This window comes from Anas acuta, chromosome 3 (assembly GCF_963932015.1).
Source record: "Anas acuta chromosome 3, bAnaAcu1.1, whole genome shotgun sequence".
Taxonomy (NCBI): domain Eukaryota; kingdom Metazoa; phylum Chordata; class Aves; order Anseriformes; family Anatidae; genus Anas; species Anas acuta.
Window position 1 is genome coordinate 52,425,004 of NC_088981.1, and position 6,000 is coordinate 52,431,003.

General features: G+C 42.9%; 1 protein-coding gene across 2 annotated transcripts in view; it reads right to left on the minus strand.

The window, feature by feature from the left end:
* The window catches only part of SYNE1 (spectrin repeat containing nuclear envelope protein 1), a 319,168-nt gene extending 317,815 nt beyond the window's left edge, over positions 1-1,353 (minus strand). The window contains exon 1 of one of the 2 annotated variants that reach the window (XM_068677098.1): positions 1,204-1,353. The gene's annotated coding sequence lies outside the window, so the exon portion shown is untranslated. Of the gene's footprint in view, positions 1-731; positions 922-1,203 lie in introns of those variants that run through there. The other variant, XM_068677097.1, reaches the window with a different exon arrangement.
* Between the last annotated feature and the right edge of the window lie 4,647 nt (positions 1,354-6,000).

Below are 6,000 nucleotides of genomic sequence, written 5' to 3' on the forward strand. Positions count from 1 at the left end.
TTGGCAAGCAGCCAGAAATAGCACGTACTATTTTCCTAAAACCACACAAAATAAATCCCTCATAGTGATGAGCACTGGAGTTTCCCTCAGCATCAGGTAGATAACTTAAGTAGCTAATTTCTCGTAAATTTGTGAATTCTGGTTTATAATAGCAGAGTTGTAATCCTTACAAGCACTTTTGCCCAGCAGGAACATGGTTGAAGATATGGTTATCAAAATCCTAGGAACAGCCGTGTCTGTTAGATATTCCAGCAGGTCTTACCTCTGGGGAGTTTCCACACATACCAGGGAGCATACGGACTCTATGCATCTCAGTTGCAATGCACTCGTCCTTTTTGCACCATCATTGCACTCAACCCAGCCTAAAAGTGGCTTCTTGGGAGCATATGCGGAGAGTCACGTCTCCCTTGATTAACTGTATTTCAGCCTGCACCGTGTGACCAAGCATAATACCCGTGTACCTCCGTAACACACCCATGTGCACTTCGAGAGGAAAACCTCTCCCCTCCTGTGAGATTTTCTACCCCCGTCCTCCGAAAGGACACAATCCCAAACCCTCTGAGCAAGAAGGGGAAGCCCGCTTAACGCCGGCAGCGAGCTCCGGATCGACCCCAAAGCACTTTGAGGCTGGAGAGAGGTGCTGGGGGAGGGAGGGGGACAGGGGTTGCCCCATGGGGGTCCCCTCCTCCAGACCCCGCTCCCCCGCACCCCGTCCCCACTCGGCGCCCTACCTCCGCCCGCCGCGCTGCTGCTCCGCGCCGCCTCCGTGCGGCTCCCTGGTTACCGGCACGGCGCAGCCCCGCGGCCACCAACCGGGGGCGGCTGCTGGGATGTGGGAGGGAGGACGGGCGGCCGTGGGGGTGCCCTTGCGGCGTTTTCCGGGCCGCCTCCTCCTCCTCCTCTTTCTCCCCCCCCCCTGCCCCCCCGTGCCCGGGACCCGCTGTCCTTGCACGCATCCCGGGGGCCCCGCCCCGCCGCAGCAGCACGGCCCCGGGGTGGGGGGGGGCTGCTCCGGGCCCTGCACCGGCACCATCGGGGTTGGGGCACCATCGGGGTTGGGGCACCAGCCGCCTCCCCGAGCCCAAACCCCCGCGAAGTGCGCGCTAGCCGCCGGCACAAATAGCGCCGAGGATGACTGCGGCGAGCTGTGGCTGCCAGTTGCTGCCGCCGTTTGCGTTACTACTGTGGTTGTTGTTGCGTTACCTGGCGTACTGGAGAGCATCACCTCGGGTGTGGGCTCCGGAGCATCGCGAGTAAGCCGGGGAGCTGTGCAAGCAAAGTGGGACACTGGCGCTTACATAACACCGGCAGGACAGAAATACTCGGAGGAACCAGCAGGACGGTCTGCCGCTCCTGAGCTGAAACCTCGCTGGCTGGGCAACAGTGTTTATGCCACCAGGGTGAAATGGGTTTCTGTTTGTTCAAAGGACGTTGCACAAGCCCTAACGCTTGGTTATGCTTTTTCCCTCCTTCGTTTATATTGGTACAGTTAAGGTTAACATCGTGCAGTAGGTGGGGGGATGTTTTTTTTTCTCTTTAGGCTGATCATCTCTGCTTGGAATCATTAGGAGAGCAAAGTATTCATCTAGACCCAAAATGGAGAAGTTGGAAGAAAAGGTGCCAATATACCTTTTAGTTTTCACCTTTTCTGGCCGTGCTGCAGTGAGCCTGCAACATTAGCATGCAGGGTGTTTACTGAGGGGATGGAAGAAATCTGAGTTAAGCAGCAGAGATTACTCAGCATCATCCCTTCCTTTAGTGCTAGTCATGTTAAAATTGGTGCTACCCTTGCAATATGAACATTTATATTTGTGGCACCTATCCCAAAACAACACGCAGTTCAAATCACACTCTTGGAGTCAGGTTGCTGTGTAGAAGACATAGCAGGAGCTAAGCAAGGATTATTGTGAAACAGGAGTGTATGTATGTAGGTCACCTCCATCCATCCAAAAACATTATCTCTTCCTCACAATGAGTGTAGCCAGGCATACTGGCCCTGAAATTTTCCTATTATTATTATTATTATTATTATTATTATTATTATTATTTAATTAATCAATTAGTTTTTGCTTCCTTGCTTGTTCTGTGTAGAACTACAAAGACTTTTGCATCTGATGCTTTTTATCTCTATTGATTTTTCTCCTTCTTTGTCTTACTGCATGCCAGTTGCAGCATCAGAGATGACAAAGGAAGTAGATGCTGACATGCTTCCAAGTTTCCCCTTTCCACACACACCTAGTAGCTGAATAAATTTTTGCTGTCTCTTTCAGAAAATGTCATTTTATTTTTGCTTCTTAGGTTAAGAATACTGACATGTGAGAGAACATCTTTTTCACAACTAAAGCTTAGACTTTGTATAATAATAATACTCTAGTTTTAAGCAATTTAACAATGAAAGTACTTGCTAGAGTAAGCTTTCTTCTTTTGGAAAACTGCAGCACTGTATGCTGCACTATATACTTTAAATATTCAGTTAAAATGACCAAGATATATTTTGTCTATCCGTTATACATGTATCAGGAAACCCCAAAAAACCTTACTGATTTCTGTATAGTCACCCTGAATTTAACATGCTGAAAAGAAGATCTGGCTTACTCAAATCTCTTTATCTTTGCATATTAATCAAGCATATAATATCATCCCAATTCTTCTTGTTTGTTCTTACAAAAATTATCAACTCCAGATGTGAACAGAGCTGGAAGCCACCTTGTACAAAATTTTATTCCAAACAAATGTGGTAATCATTGTAAGCTTTACTGCACTTATCCTATTTATTTATTTATTTATTTATTTATTCCTAGAAGAAAATTATTTTCACTGTCCTAGGGACAATGTATCACTATCTTATTTTTCTTTTAATTGTTAAAAAAAAAAAAAAAAAAAGAACTAAACTCTTGCCACTATGATGTTTGTGGGTAGCCTATCTGGAAAGAGTGGAGATTGTATTTTCTAATAGATAGCATTTCTGAAAAAGGGGTCACCTAATTTACCATGTATACTCTGTAACCATGACTAGGAATTTTTGGAAAGGACAATCGAGAAGCATATTCAGATATTCAGATTCATTGAAAATGGACGATATCCTTACTCTAAGCTTATACTTGATTCCACTATGATGTTAAACATGGTTAATATTAAATGGCTGTACTAAATAAGGATGCTTTACTAGATGTATACATTAATTAAGGTAAGAAACAAATATTATTTCCATCATAGAGAAATAATGATAATAACAAGATGTATAGTAACATACCATTTCCAAAGGAGATTATTTAGCATGCAGCATGCTTCCAAGAGACCTTAGGTAACAAGGCCTCAACTAAGGACAAATGGCAGCCAGATGAACTGCCCAGGTGTGTGCTGAAGGATACTAACCATCCTCCAAGAAATCCTTCTCTTGAGTACTCTGATAAAGTATTATAAATTGCAAAGAAATACAGACAATATAGCAAATGCTGATATGTACATGTAAGTGTCCTGGTTCCGTGTAATGGATGACACAGAATCAATCTCTGAGTGATGTTGCTTTTAGCTGAGATGCAAGGCTGTTGGCACTAAAGAGTTCTGGGCACCCTTCCTCAGAAAGTAAGGTAATGTTTTGACTTTACCTCTTTGCCTCATTGTATCACTCTGAGCTTGGTCCTATTCTGGTCACCAGACTCCAAGAAAGACCTAAACTAACTGGAGAGAATCCAGAGGAGAACTGTGAGAGTGACTGAAGGAAGACTGAGGAAGACACCCTCCACTCCTCTCCTCATCCCTCCCTCACTGCCCTCCCCCCACCCAATAAATAAATAAATAAATAAATAAATAATCTGTTTAAGCTAGAGAATAGAAAGGAACAGAAAGTGAAAGTATGTATAAAAGCATTCAAAACAGTAAAGGAGCACTATTAAAGGAAAGGAATAACCTCTTAGTGTCCACAGTTGCAGAAGACAAGAAGTAATGTGCCTGCCCGGCAGCAGGTGAGATTGCTGTATCAGAACAGAAAAAATGTTAGGAGGAAATAAAGCTTTGCACTACATAACATAAGGAGGAAGTGAAATCTGCATAATGGAAGGTATTAAAGTAAAGACTAGTCAGTCCTCTTCCTGGAAAGCATTTTTGGATTTTGGTTGGAGTGCAGAACAGGATATCTCTTTCAGTATCTTAATCTCTTCCAAGTCTATTTGCTGTGATTCTGTGGAAATCAAGACTGCTTTGAGCAACAGAGCATACCCTTCTTTCTGCAGGTTTTGCAGCAAGCAGTAGCTGCCACTTCCTTCCTGTCCTAAACTGCCGTACAGTATCAATATGCAACTTTAAAAATTGCCACACATCTCCTGAGAGATATGTGCATTTCCTCATACCCTTTTCGTGTACTCTGTAAAGCATTAATGTATAAACTGTAAACAGAATGAATTTTTCTACATAAATGTTTTCTGTAGCTTATATTTTATATTTTAATGTGACAAAGCTTGAGTAAATTATGACAGTAACTTAAGAATAACAATAGAAGCAAGAGACTATACTCCCTCCAATTTGAGCTGTACCAAATTACATGAAGTGTTGCAACAGATCGTTTAACTTTACTTGTGTTGAAAGGCATGAAAATAACAGGATGAAATTACAGAAAAATGTACTGGGACTAGACATTAAAAATAAATAAATAAATAAATAAATGAAAACCATCTTCTAAACTAGTATATAATATATGGTATGTTCTTGTAAGTGAAGTTATCAAACTTCTAATGGTTTAGAGATGCCTAATTAGGACTTAAAACCACGTAAATGTACAGAACGAGCTCAGTGTAGCATATGGCAAGAGCTGAGCTAAACCAAATGGCATTTATTTTTAATGTCAGTCACCTCATTATTGTTGAGATTCATATCTGTTTGGAATTTATTGTTGTGCCATTTTTTCCTTGTTTTTGCTTCTCACATTACACTAAATCAGAAAACATTTCTAAAAACTCAAAATACAAATTAGGAATGAAAAGTGGACACCCTGTTACTGCTTAAAGTATGACTAAAAGTTGTGTTATATAAATGTGACATGCAAACAGAAATTCTTCAAATCTAAAACTCATTTCCATTCTTTCAGGAGCTGTCAAATCCAGCAGTCAAACAGTGGCAAGGATGACATGGGTCCATGTGCATTGTGAGCTCCCAAGGCCAGAGCCCCACTCTACCTTCTGATTAGTACAAGTGCTCTTACACACCCCAAACATACAGACTTCCTTACACACCCATGCACACAGGATAGGAAGCCCCTGGCCCGCAAAATGAGATAGAAATTGAGTTTAATGAGAAGCCAGGACAGATTGTGCTGATCAGGTGCAGTATAGTATACTGACCAATATTCTGCTTAAAACCTTTTGTCCCCTTATCCCTCTACTTTCCCATCCTTGTTCCTCACAATCCACCATGATTACTCACTTTCCCCACCTTTGCTTCCTATTCTAAACATCCTTTAGTAAATCTTGAACAATCCCAAGATGCTCTTCTACTTCCTATAAATCTGAGATTAAAGTTGTGTAAAATCTATTCCATGACACCCCCCTCTCTGTCTATAAAGTGATCTGTGGAGAGCCTTTCCCGTTGACTCCCTAGTCAGCCCATGGGTACTGGGCTTTTACTGGGGTTCCCCTGCCTACTCTTGTTTAACACAACATGTTTTAATGCCTCAGCATTATATATAAATATATACATAACAGAATCACAGAATGGTTGTGATTGGCAGGGACCTATGGAGGTCACCTGGTCCAAACCCCTGCTCAAGCAGGGACACACAGCGCAGGGTGCCCAGAGCAATGTCCAGGCAGCTTTTGAAGACTTCCAAGGAGGGAGACCCCACAACCTCTCTGGGTAATCGTGCCAGTGCTCAGTCACCTACACAACACAGAAGTGCTTCCTGATGTTCAGAGGGAACATCCTGTATTCCAGTTTGTACCCATTGCCTCTTGTCCTGGCTCTGAGAACCACTGAAAAGAACCTGGATACATCTTCACTGCATTCTCC